The sequence below is a fragment of the Aquarana catesbeiana genome, unplaced genomic scaffold (assembly GCF_042186555.1).
Source record: "Aquarana catesbeiana isolate 2022-GZ unplaced genomic scaffold, ASM4218655v1 unanchor104, whole genome shotgun sequence".
NCBI classification, from domain to species: domain Eukaryota; kingdom Metazoa; phylum Chordata; class Amphibia; order Anura; family Ranidae; genus Aquarana; species Aquarana catesbeiana.
In genome coordinates, this window is record NW_027362518.1 from 32,689 (window position 1) to 41,209 (window position 8,521).

The 8,521-nt window shown below is 56.5% G+C and overlaps 39 non-coding genes across 39 annotated transcripts; all 39 read right to left on the reverse strand.

Moving 5' to 3' along the window:
• Positions 1-11: 11 nt before the first annotated feature.
• On the reverse strand, positions 12-130 carry LOC141121140 (5S ribosomal RNA). The gene has a single exon (XR_012240257.1). It is a non-coding gene; the product is annotated as a 5S ribosomal RNA (ribosomal RNA).
• A 99-nt stretch (positions 131-229) lies between these two features.
• LOC141121141 (5S ribosomal RNA) lies at positions 230-348 on the reverse strand. The gene has a single exon (XR_012240258.1). It is a non-coding gene; the product is annotated as a 5S ribosomal RNA (ribosomal RNA).
• A 100-nt stretch (positions 349-448) lies between these two features.
• Positions 449-567, reverse strand: LOC141121142 (5S ribosomal RNA). Its single transcript, XR_012240259.1, has one exon. It is a non-coding gene; the product is annotated as a 5S ribosomal RNA (ribosomal RNA).
• A 100-nt stretch (positions 568-667) lies between these two features.
• On the reverse strand, positions 668-786 carry LOC141121143 (5S ribosomal RNA). Its single transcript, XR_012240260.1, has one exon. It is a non-coding gene; the product is annotated as a 5S ribosomal RNA (ribosomal RNA).
• Positions 787-885: 99 nt separating this feature from the next.
• On the reverse strand, positions 886-1,004 carry LOC141121144 (5S ribosomal RNA). Its single transcript, XR_012240261.1, has one exon. It is a non-coding gene; the product is annotated as a 5S ribosomal RNA (ribosomal RNA).
• A 100-nt stretch (positions 1,005-1,104) lies between these two features.
• On the reverse strand, positions 1,105-1,223 carry LOC141121145 (5S ribosomal RNA). Its single transcript, XR_012240262.1, has one exon. It is a non-coding gene; the product is annotated as a 5S ribosomal RNA (ribosomal RNA).
• Positions 1,224-1,323: 100 nt separating this feature from the next.
• Positions 1,324-1,442, reverse strand: LOC141121146 (5S ribosomal RNA). Its single transcript, XR_012240263.1, has one exon. It is a non-coding gene; the product is annotated as a 5S ribosomal RNA (ribosomal RNA).
• A 99-nt stretch (positions 1,443-1,541) lies between these two features.
• Positions 1,542-1,660, reverse strand: LOC141121147 (5S ribosomal RNA). Its single transcript, XR_012240264.1, has one exon. It is a non-coding gene; the product is annotated as a 5S ribosomal RNA (ribosomal RNA).
• A 98-nt stretch (positions 1,661-1,758) lies between these two features.
• On the reverse strand, positions 1,759-1,877 carry LOC141121150 (5S ribosomal RNA). Its single transcript, XR_012240266.1, has one exon. It is a non-coding gene; the product is annotated as a 5S ribosomal RNA (ribosomal RNA).
• A 99-nt stretch (positions 1,878-1,976) lies between these two features.
• Positions 1,977-2,095, reverse strand: LOC141121151 (5S ribosomal RNA). Its single transcript, XR_012240267.1, has one exon. It is a non-coding gene; the product is annotated as a 5S ribosomal RNA (ribosomal RNA).
• A 100-nt stretch (positions 2,096-2,195) lies between these two features.
• Positions 2,196-2,314, reverse strand: LOC141121152 (5S ribosomal RNA). Its single transcript, XR_012240268.1, has one exon. It is a non-coding gene; the product is annotated as a 5S ribosomal RNA (ribosomal RNA).
• A 100-nt stretch (positions 2,315-2,414) lies between these two features.
• Positions 2,415-2,533, reverse strand: LOC141121153 (5S ribosomal RNA). Its single transcript, XR_012240269.1, has one exon. It is a non-coding gene; the product is annotated as a 5S ribosomal RNA (ribosomal RNA).
• A 99-nt stretch (positions 2,534-2,632) lies between these two features.
• Positions 2,633-2,751, reverse strand: LOC141121154 (5S ribosomal RNA). Its single transcript, XR_012240270.1, has one exon. It is a non-coding gene; the product is annotated as a 5S ribosomal RNA (ribosomal RNA).
• A 100-nt stretch (positions 2,752-2,851) lies between these two features.
• On the reverse strand, positions 2,852-2,970 carry LOC141121156 (5S ribosomal RNA). The gene has a single exon (XR_012240272.1). It is a non-coding gene; the product is annotated as a 5S ribosomal RNA (ribosomal RNA).
• Positions 2,971-3,070: 100 nt separating this feature from the next.
• Positions 3,071-3,189, reverse strand: LOC141121157 (5S ribosomal RNA). Its single transcript, XR_012240273.1, has one exon. It is a non-coding gene; the product is annotated as a 5S ribosomal RNA (ribosomal RNA).
• Positions 3,190-3,288: 99 nt separating this feature from the next.
• LOC141121158 (5S ribosomal RNA) lies at positions 3,289-3,407 on the reverse strand. The gene has a single exon (XR_012240274.1). It is a non-coding gene; the product is annotated as a 5S ribosomal RNA (ribosomal RNA).
• Positions 3,408-3,505: 98 nt separating this feature from the next.
• Positions 3,506-3,624, reverse strand: LOC141121159 (5S ribosomal RNA). Its single transcript, XR_012240275.1, has one exon. It is a non-coding gene; the product is annotated as a 5S ribosomal RNA (ribosomal RNA).
• A 99-nt stretch (positions 3,625-3,723) lies between these two features.
• LOC141121160 (5S ribosomal RNA) lies at positions 3,724-3,842 on the reverse strand. Its single transcript, XR_012240276.1, has one exon. It is a non-coding gene; the product is annotated as a 5S ribosomal RNA (ribosomal RNA).
• Positions 3,843-3,942: 100 nt separating this feature from the next.
• LOC141121162 (5S ribosomal RNA) lies at positions 3,943-4,061 on the reverse strand. The gene has a single exon (XR_012240278.1). It is a non-coding gene; the product is annotated as a 5S ribosomal RNA (ribosomal RNA).
• Positions 4,062-4,161: 100 nt separating this feature from the next.
• Positions 4,162-4,280, reverse strand: LOC141121163 (5S ribosomal RNA). Its single transcript, XR_012240279.1, has one exon. It is a non-coding gene; the product is annotated as a 5S ribosomal RNA (ribosomal RNA).
• Positions 4,281-4,379: 99 nt separating this feature from the next.
• On the reverse strand, positions 4,380-4,498 carry LOC141121164 (5S ribosomal RNA). Its single transcript, XR_012240280.1, has one exon. It is a non-coding gene; the product is annotated as a 5S ribosomal RNA (ribosomal RNA).
• A 100-nt stretch (positions 4,499-4,598) lies between these two features.
• Positions 4,599-4,717, reverse strand: LOC141121165 (5S ribosomal RNA). The gene has a single exon (XR_012240281.1). It is a non-coding gene; the product is annotated as a 5S ribosomal RNA (ribosomal RNA).
• A 99-nt stretch (positions 4,718-4,816) lies between these two features.
• Positions 4,817-4,935, reverse strand: LOC141121166 (5S ribosomal RNA). The gene has a single exon (XR_012240282.1). It is a non-coding gene; the product is annotated as a 5S ribosomal RNA (ribosomal RNA).
• Positions 4,936-5,033: 98 nt separating this feature from the next.
• LOC141121270 (5S ribosomal RNA) lies at positions 5,034-5,152 on the reverse strand. Its single transcript, XR_012240382.1, has one exon. It is a non-coding gene; the product is annotated as a 5S ribosomal RNA (ribosomal RNA).
• Positions 5,153-5,251: 99 nt separating this feature from the next.
• LOC141121167 (5S ribosomal RNA) lies at positions 5,252-5,370 on the reverse strand. The gene has a single exon (XR_012240283.1). It is a non-coding gene; the product is annotated as a 5S ribosomal RNA (ribosomal RNA).
• A 100-nt stretch (positions 5,371-5,470) lies between these two features.
• On the reverse strand, positions 5,471-5,589 carry LOC141121168 (5S ribosomal RNA). Its single transcript, XR_012240284.1, has one exon. It is a non-coding gene; the product is annotated as a 5S ribosomal RNA (ribosomal RNA).
• Positions 5,590-5,689: 100 nt separating this feature from the next.
• Positions 5,690-5,808, reverse strand: LOC141121169 (5S ribosomal RNA). Its single transcript, XR_012240285.1, has one exon. It is a non-coding gene; the product is annotated as a 5S ribosomal RNA (ribosomal RNA).
• Positions 5,809-5,907: 99 nt separating this feature from the next.
• LOC141121170 (5S ribosomal RNA) lies at positions 5,908-6,026 on the reverse strand. Its single transcript, XR_012240286.1, has one exon. It is a non-coding gene; the product is annotated as a 5S ribosomal RNA (ribosomal RNA).
• A 100-nt stretch (positions 6,027-6,126) lies between these two features.
• Positions 6,127-6,245, reverse strand: LOC141121171 (5S ribosomal RNA). Its single transcript, XR_012240287.1, has one exon. It is a non-coding gene; the product is annotated as a 5S ribosomal RNA (ribosomal RNA).
• A 100-nt stretch (positions 6,246-6,345) lies between these two features.
• On the reverse strand, positions 6,346-6,464 carry LOC141121173 (5S ribosomal RNA). The gene has a single exon (XR_012240289.1). It is a non-coding gene; the product is annotated as a 5S ribosomal RNA (ribosomal RNA).
• A 99-nt stretch (positions 6,465-6,563) lies between these two features.
• On the reverse strand, positions 6,564-6,682 carry LOC141121174 (5S ribosomal RNA). The gene has a single exon (XR_012240290.1). It is a non-coding gene; the product is annotated as a 5S ribosomal RNA (ribosomal RNA).
• A 98-nt stretch (positions 6,683-6,780) lies between these two features.
• Positions 6,781-6,899, reverse strand: LOC141121175 (5S ribosomal RNA). Its single transcript, XR_012240291.1, has one exon. It is a non-coding gene; the product is annotated as a 5S ribosomal RNA (ribosomal RNA).
• Positions 6,900-6,998: 99 nt separating this feature from the next.
• Positions 6,999-7,117, reverse strand: LOC141121176 (5S ribosomal RNA). The gene has a single exon (XR_012240292.1). It is a non-coding gene; the product is annotated as a 5S ribosomal RNA (ribosomal RNA).
• A 100-nt stretch (positions 7,118-7,217) lies between these two features.
• Positions 7,218-7,336, reverse strand: LOC141121177 (5S ribosomal RNA). Its single transcript, XR_012240293.1, has one exon. It is a non-coding gene; the product is annotated as a 5S ribosomal RNA (ribosomal RNA).
• A 100-nt stretch (positions 7,337-7,436) lies between these two features.
• LOC141121178 (5S ribosomal RNA) lies at positions 7,437-7,555 on the reverse strand. Its single transcript, XR_012240294.1, has one exon. It is a non-coding gene; the product is annotated as a 5S ribosomal RNA (ribosomal RNA).
• A 99-nt stretch (positions 7,556-7,654) lies between these two features.
• LOC141121268 (5S ribosomal RNA) lies at positions 7,655-7,773 on the reverse strand. Its single transcript, XR_012240380.1, has one exon. It is a non-coding gene; the product is annotated as a 5S ribosomal RNA (ribosomal RNA).
• Positions 7,774-7,871: 98 nt separating this feature from the next.
• On the reverse strand, positions 7,872-7,990 carry LOC141121179 (5S ribosomal RNA). The gene has a single exon (XR_012240295.1). It is a non-coding gene; the product is annotated as a 5S ribosomal RNA (ribosomal RNA).
• A 99-nt stretch (positions 7,991-8,089) lies between these two features.
• Positions 8,090-8,208, reverse strand: LOC141121180 (5S ribosomal RNA). The gene has a single exon (XR_012240296.1). It is a non-coding gene; the product is annotated as a 5S ribosomal RNA (ribosomal RNA).
• Positions 8,209-8,308: 100 nt separating this feature from the next.
• On the reverse strand, positions 8,309-8,427 carry LOC141121181 (5S ribosomal RNA). Its single transcript, XR_012240297.1, has one exon. It is a non-coding gene; the product is annotated as a 5S ribosomal RNA (ribosomal RNA).
• Between the last annotated feature and the right edge of the window lie 94 nt (positions 8,428-8,521).

Sequence of the window (8,521 nt, forward strand, 5' to 3'; positions counted from 1 at the left end):
AGAAAAAAAGAAGCCTACGGCACCTGGTATTCCCAGGCGGTCTCCCATCCAGGTACTAACCAGGCCCGACCCTGCTTAGCCTCCGAGATCAGACGAGATCGGGCGCTTTCAGGGTGATGTGGCCGTAGGCGATCTCTTACGGCACGCTCAACCCTCTTGACTTTGGCGGCGCCAAGATGGGAAACGAGGAAAAAAAACAGGGCAAGTCCAGAAATCCAAGAAAAAAAGAAGCCTACGGCACCTGGTATTCCCAGGCGGTCTCCCATCCAGGTACTAACCAGGCCCGACCCTGCTTAGCCTCCGAGATCAGACGAGATCGGGCGCTTTCAGGGTGATGTGGCCGTAGGCGATCTCTAACGGCACGCTCAACCCTCTTGACCTTGGCGGCGCCAAGATGGGAAACGAGGAAAAAAAACAGGGCAAGTCCAGAACGCCCCCCAAAAAAAGAAGCCTACGGCACCTGGTATTCCCAGGCGGTCTCCCATCCAGGTACTAACCAGGCCCGACCCTGCTTAGCCTCCGAGATCAGACGAGATCGGGCGCTTTCAGGGTGATGTGGCCGTAGGCGATCTCTAACGGCACGCTCAACCCTCTTGACCTTGGCGGCGCCAAGATGGGAAACGAGGAAAAAAAACAGGGCAAGTCCAGAACTCCCCCAAAAAAAAGAAGCCTACGGCACCTGGTATTCCCAGGCGGTCTCCCATCCAGGTACTAACCAGGCCCGACCCTGCTTAGCCTCCGAGATCAGACGAGATCGGGCGCTTTCAGGGTGATGTGGCCGTAGGCGATCTCTTACGGCACGCTCAACCCTCTTGACTTTGGCGGCGCCAAGATGGGAAACGAGGAAAAAAAACAGGGCAAGTCCAGAAATCCAAGAAAAAAAGAAGCCTACGGCACCTGGTATTCCCAGGCGGTCTCCCATCCAGGTACTAACCAGGCCCGACCCTGCTTAGCCTCCGAGATCAGACGAGATCGGGCGCTTTCAGGGTGATGTGGCCGTAGGCGATCTCTAACGGCACGCTCAACCCTCTTGACCTTGGCGGCGCCAAGATGGGAAACGAGGAAAAAAAACAGGGCAAGTCCAGAACGCCCCCCAAAAAAAGAAGCCTACGGCACCTGGTATTCCCAGGCGGTCTCCCATCCAGGTACTAACCAGGCCCGACCCTGCTTAGCCTCCGAGATCAGACGAGATCGGGCGCTTTCAGGGTGATGTGGCCGTAGGCGATCTCTAACGGCACGCTCAACCCTCTTGACCTTGGCGGCGCCAAGATGGGAAACGAGGAAAAAAAACAGGGCAAGTCCAGAACTCCCCCAAAAAAAAGAAGCCTACGGCACCTGGTATTCCCAGGCGGTCTCCCATCCAGGTACTAACCAGGCCCGACCCTGCTTAGCCTCCGAGATCAGACGAGATCGGGCGCTTTCAGGGTGATGTGGCCGTAGGCGATCTCTTACGGCACGCTCAACCCTCTTGACTTTGGCGGCGCCAAGATGGGAAACGAGGAAAAAAAACAGGGCAAGTCCAGAAATCCAAGAAAAAAAGAAGCCTACGGCACCTGGTATTCCCAGGCGGTCTCCCATCCAGGTACTAACCAGGCCCGACCCTGCTTAGCCTCCGAGATCAGACGAGATCGGGCGCTTTCAGGGTGATGTGGCCGTAGGCGATCTCTTACGGCACGCTCAACCCTCTTGACTTTGGCGGCACCAAGATGGGAAACGAGGAAAAAAACAGGGCAAGTCCAGAACTCCAAGAAAAAAAGAAGCCTACGGCACCTGGTATTCCCAGGCGGTCTCCCATCCAGGTACTAACCAGGCCCGACCCTGCTTAGCCTCCGAGATCAGACGAGATCGGGCGCTTTCAGGGTGATGTGGCCGTAGGCGATCTCTTACGGCACGCTCAACCCTCTTGACTTTGGCGGCGCCAAGATGGGAAACGAGGAAAAAAAACAGGGCAAGTCCAGAAATCCAAGAAAAAAAGAAGCCTACGGCACCTGGTATTCCCAGGCGGTCTCCCATCCAGGTACTAACCAGGCCCGACCCTGCTTAGCCTCCGAGATCAGACGAGATCGGGCGCTTTCAGGGTGATGTGGCCGTAGGCGATCTCTAACGGCACGCTCAACCCTCTTGACCTTGGCGGCGCCAAGATGGGAAACGAGGAAAAAAAACAGGGCAAGTCCAGAACGCCCCCCAAAAAAAGAAGCCTACGGCACCTGGTATTCCCAGGCGGTCTCCCATCCAGGTACTAACCAGGCCCGACCCTGCTTAGCCTCCGAGATCAGACGAGATCGGGCGCTTTCAGGGTGATGTGGCCGTAGGCGATCTCTAACGGCACGCTCAACCCTCTTGACCTTGGCGGCGCCAAGATGGGAAACGAGGAAAAAAAACAGGGCAAGTCCAGAACTCCCCCAAAAAAAAGAAGCCTACGGCACCTGGTATTCCCAGGCGGTCTCCCATCCAGGTACTAACCAGGCCCGACCCTGCTTAGCCTCCGAGATCAGACGAGATCGGGCGCTTTCAGGGTGATGTGGCCGTAGGCGATCTCTTACGGCACGCTCAACCCTCTTGACTTTGGCGGCGCCAAGATGGGAAACGAGGAAAAAAAACAGGGCAAGTCCAGAAATCCAAGAAAAAAAGAAGCCTACGGCACCTGGTATTCCCAGGCGGTCTCCCATCCAGGTACTAACCAGGCCCGACCCTGCTTAGCCTCCGAGATCAGACGAGATCGGGCGCTTTCAGGGTGATGTGGCCGTAGGCGATCTCTAACGGCACGCTCAACCCTCTTGACCTTGGCGGCGCCAAGATGGGAAACGAGGAAAAAAAACAGGGCAAGTCCAGAACGCCCCCCAAAAAAAGAAGCCTACGGCACCTGGTATTCCCAGGCGGTCTCCCATCCAGGTACTAACCAGGCCCGACCCTGCTTAGCCTCCGAGATCAGACGAGATCGGGCGCTTTCAGGGTGATGTGGCCGTAGGCGATCTCTAACGGCACGCTCAACCCTCTTGACCTTGGCGGCGCCAAGATGGGAAACGAGGAAAAAAAACAGGGCAAGTCCAGAACTCCCCCAAAAAAAAGAAGCCTACGGCACCTGGTATTCCCAGGCGGTCTCCCATCCAGGTACTAACCAGGCCCGACCCTGCTTAGCCTCCGAGATCAGACGAGATCGGGCGCTTTCAGGGTGATGTGGCCGTAGGCGATCTCTTACGGCACGCTCAACCCTCTTGACTTTGGCGGCGCCAAGATGGGAAACGAGGAAAAAAAACAGGGCAAGTCCAGAAATCCAAGAAAAAAAGAAGCCTACGGCACCTGGTATTCCCAGGCGGTCTCCCATCCAGGTACTAACCAGGCCCGACCCTGCTTAGCCTCCGAGATCAGACGAGATCGGGCGCTTTCAGGGTGATGTGGCCGTAGGCGATCTCTTACGGCACGCTCAACCCTCTTGACTTTGGCGGCACCAAGATGGGAAACGAGGAAAAAAACAGGGCAAGTCCAGAACTCCAAGAAAAAAAGAAGCCTACGGCACCTGGTATTCCCAGGCGGTCTCCCATCCAGGTACTAACCAGGCCCGACCCTGCTTAGCCTCCGAGATCAGACGAGATCGGGCGCTTTCAGGGTGATGTGGCCGTAGGCGATCTCTTACGGCACGCTCAACCCTCTTGACTTTGGCGGCGCCAAGATGGGAAACGAGGAAAAAAAACAGGGCAAGTCCAGAAATCCAAGAAAAAAAGAAGCCTACGGCACCTGGTATTCCCAGGCGGTCTCCCATCCAGGTACTAACCAGGCCCGACCCTGCTTAGCCTCCGAGATCAGACGAGATCGGGCGCTTTCAGGGTGATGTGGCCGTAGGCGATCTCTAACGGCACGCTCAACCCTCTTGACCTTGGCGGCGCCAAGATGGGAAACGAGGAAAAAAAACAGGGCAAGTCCAGAACGCCCCCCAAAAAAAGAAGCCTACGGCACCTGGTATTCCCAGGCGGTCTCCCATCCAGGTACTAACCAGGCCCGACCCTGCTTAGCCTCCGAGATCAGACGAGATCGGGCGCTTTCAGGGTGATGTGGCCGTAGGCGATCTCTAACGGCACGCTCAACCCTCTTGACCTTGGCGGCGCCAAGATGGGAAACGAGGAAAAAAAACAGGGCAAGTCCAGAACTCCCCCAAAAAAAAGAAGCCTACGGCACCTGGTATTCCCAGGCGGTCTCCCATCCAGGTACTAACCAGGCCCGACCCTGCTTAGCCTCCGAGATCAGACGAGATCGGGCGCTTTCAGGGTGATGTGGCCGTAGGCGATCTCTTACGGCACGCTCAACCCTCTTGACTTTGGCGGCGCCAAGATGGGAAACGAGGAAAAAAAACAGGGCAAGTCCAGAAATCCAAGAAAAAAAGAAGCCTACGGCACCTGGTATTCCCAGGCGGTCTCCCATCCAGGTACTAACCAGGCCCGACCCTGCTTAGCCTCCGAGATCAGACGAGATCGGGCGCTTTCAGGGTGATGTGGCCGTAGGCGATCTCTAACGGCACGCTCAACCCTCTTGACCTTGGCGGCGCCAAGATGGGAAACGAGGAAAAAAAACAGGGCAAGTCCAGAACGCCCCCCAAAAAAAGAAGCCTACGGCACCTGGTATTCCCAGGCGGTCTCCCATCCAGGTACTAACCAGGCCCGACCCTGCTTAGCCTCCGAGATCAGACGAGATCGGGCGCTTTCAGGGTGATGTGGCCGTAGGCGATCTCTTACGGCACGCTCAACCCTCTTGACTTTGGCGGCGCCAAGATGGGAAACGAGGAAAAAAAACAGGGCAAGTCCAGAAATCCAAGAAAAAAAGAAGCCTACGGCACCTGGTATTCCCAGGCGGTCTCCCATCCAGGTACTAACCAGGCCCGACCCTGCTTAGCCTCCGAGATCAGACGAGATCGGGCGCTTTCAGGGTGATGTGGCCGTAGGCGATCTCTTACGGCACGCTCAACCCTCTTGACTTTGGCGGCACCAAGATGGGAAACGAGGAAAAAAACAGGGCAAGTCCAGAACTCCAAGAAAAAAAGAAGCCTACGGCACCTGGTATTCCCAGGCGGTCTCCCATCCAGGTACTAACCAGGCCCGACCCTGCTTAGCCTCCGAGATCAGACGAGAACGGGCGCTTTCAGGGTGATGTGGCCGTAGGCGATCTCTTACGGCACGCTCAACCCTCTTGACTTTGGCGGCGCCAAGATGGGAAACGAGGAAAAAAAACAGGGCAAGTCCAGAAATCCAAGAAAAAAAGAAGCCTACGGCACCTGGTATTCCCAGGCGGTCTCCCATCCAGGTACTAACCAGGCCCGACCCTGCTTAGCCTCCGAGATCAGACGAGATCGGGCGCTTTCAGGGTGATGTGGCCGTAGGCGATCTCTAACGGCACGCTCAACCCTCTTGACCTTGGCGGCGCCAAGATGGGAAACGAGGAAAAAAAACAGGGCAAGTCCAGAACGCCCCCCAAAAAAAGAAGCCTACGGCACCTGGTATTCCCAGGCGGTCTCCCATCCAGGTACTAACCAGGCCCGACCCTGCTTAGCCTCCGAGATCAGACGAGATCGGGCGCTTTCAGGGTGATGTGGCCGTAGGCGATCTCTAACGGCACGCTCAACCCTCTTGACCTTGGCGGCGCCAAGATGGGAAACGAGGAAAAAAAACAGGGCAAGTCCAGAACTCCCCCAAAAAAAAGAAGCCTACGGCACCTGGTATTCCCAGGCGGTCTCCCATCCAGGTACTAACCAGGCCCGACCCTGCTTAGCCTCCGAGATCAGACGAGATCGGGCGCTTTCAGGGTGATGTGGCCGTAGGCGATCTCTTACGGCACGCTCAACCCTCTTGACTTTGGCGGCGCCAAGATGGGAAACGAGGAAAAAAAACAGGGCAAGTCCAGAAATCCAAGAAAAAAAGAAGCCTACGGCACCTGGTATTCCCAGGCGGTCTCCCATCCAGGTACTAACCAGGCCCGACCCTGCTTAGCCTCCGAGATCAGACGAGATCGGGCGCTTTCAGGGTGATGTGGCCGTAGGCGATCTCTAACGGCACGCTCAACCCTCTTGACCTTGGCGGCGCCAAGATGGGAAACGAGGAAAAAAAACAGGGCAAGTCCAGAACGCCCCCCAAAAAAAGAAGCCTACGGCACCTGGTATTCCCAGGCGGTCTCCCATCCAGGTACTAACCAGGCCCGACCCTGCTTAGCCTCCGAGATCAGACGAGATCGGGCGCTTTCAGGGTGATGTGGCCGTAGGCGATCTCTAACGGCACGCTCAACCCTCTTGACCTTGGCGGCGCCAAGATGGGAAACGAGGAAAAAAAACAGGGCAAGTCCAGAACTCCCCCAAAAAAAAGAAGCCTACGGCACCTGGTATTCCCAGGCGGTCTCCCATCCAGGTACTAACCAGGCCCGACCCTGCTTAGCCTCCGAGATCAGACGAGATCGGGCGCTTTCAGGGTGATGTGGCCGTAGGCGATCTCTTACGGCACGCTCAACCCTCTTGACTTTGGCGGCGCCAAGATGGGAAACGAGGAAAAAAAACAGGGCAAGTCCAGAAATCCAAGAAAAAAAGAAGCCTACGGCACCTGGTATTCCCAGGCGGTCTCCCATCCAGGTACTAACCAGGCCCGACCCTGCTTAGCCTCCGAGATCAGACGAGATCGGGCGCTTTCAGGGTGATGTGGCCGTAGGCGATCTCTTACGGCACGCTCAACCCTCTTGACTTTGGCGGCACCAAGATGGGAAACGAGGAAAAAAACAGGGCAAGTCCAGAACTCCAAGAAAAAAAGAAGCCTACGGCACCTGGTATTCCCAGGCGGTCTCCCATCCAGGTACTAACCAGGCCCGACCCTGCTTAGCCTCCGAGATCAGACGAGATCGGGCGCTTTCAGGGTGATGTGGCCGTAGGCGATCTCTTACGGCACGCTCAACCCTCTTGACTTTGGCGGCGCCAAGATGGGAAACGAGGAAAAAAAACAGGGCAAGTCCAGAAATCCAAGAAAAAAAGAAGCCTACGGCACCTGGTATTCCCAGGCGGTCTCCCATCCAGGTACTAACCAGGCCCGACCCTGCTTAGCCTCCGAGATCAGACGAGATCGGGCGCTTTCAGGGTGATGTGGCCGTAGGCGATCTCTAACGGCACGCTCAACCCTCTTGACCTTGGCGGCGCCAAGATGGGAAACGAGGAAAAAAAACAGGGCAAGTCCAGAACGCCCCCCAAAAAAAGAAGCCTACGGCACCTGGTATTCCCAGGCGGTCTCCCATCCAGGTACTAACCAGGCCCGACCCTGCTTAGCCTCCGAGATCAGACGAGATCGGGCGCTTTCAGGGTGATGTGGCCGTAGGCGATCTCTAACGGCACGCTCAACCCTCTTGACCTTGGCGGCGCCAAGATGGGAAACGAGGAAAAAAAACAGGGCAAGTCCAGAACTCCCCCAAAAAAAAGAAGCCTACGGCACCTGGTATTCCCAGGCGGTCTCCCATCCAGGTACTAACCAGGCCCGACCCTGCTTAGCCTCCGAGATCAGACGAGATCGGGCGCTTTCAGGGTGATGTGGCCGTAGGCGATCTCTTACGGCACGCTCAACCCTCTTGACTTTGGCGGCGCCAAGATGGGAAACGAGGAAAAAAAACAGGGCAAGTCCAGAAATCCAAGAAAAAAAGAAGCCTACGGCACCTGGTATTCCCAGGCGGTCTCCCATCCAGGTACTAACCAGGCCAAACCCTGCTTAGCCTCCGAGATCAGACGAGATCGGGCGCTTTCAGGGTGATGTGGCCGTAGGCGATCTCTTACGGCACGCTCAACCCTCTTGACTTTGGCGGCACCAAGATGGGAAACGAGGAAAAAAACAGGGCAAGTCCAGAACTCCAAGAAAAAAAGAAGCCTACGGCACCTGGTATTCCCAGGCGGTCTCCCATCCAGGTACTAACCAGGCCCGACCCTGCTTAGCCTCCGAGATCAGACGAGATCGGGCGCTTTCAGGGTGATGTGGCCGTAGGCGATCTCTTACGGCACGCTCAACCCTCTTGACTTTGGCGGCGCCAAGATGGGAAACGAGGAAAAAAAACAGGGCAAGTCCAGAAATCCAAGAAAAAAAGAAGCCTACGGCACCTGGTATTCCCAGGCGGTCTCCCATCCAGGTACTAACCAGGCCCGACCCTGCTTAGCCTCCGAGATCAGACGAGATCGGGCGCTTTCAGGGTGATGTGGCCGTAGGCGATCTCTAACGGCACGCTCAACCCTCTTGACCTTGGCGGCGCCAAGATGGGAAACGAGGAAAAAAAACAGGGCAAGTCCAGAACGCCCCCCAAAAAAAGAAGCCTACGGCACCTGGTATTCCCAGGCGGTCTCCCATCCAGGTACTAACCAGGCCCGACCCTGCTTAGCCTCCGAGATCAGACGAGATCGGGCGCTTTCAGGGTGATGTGGCCGTAGGCGATCTCTAACGGCACGCTCAACCCTCTTGACCTTGGCGGCGCCAAGATGGGAAACGAGGAAAAAAAACAGGGCAAGTCCAGAACTCCCCCAAAA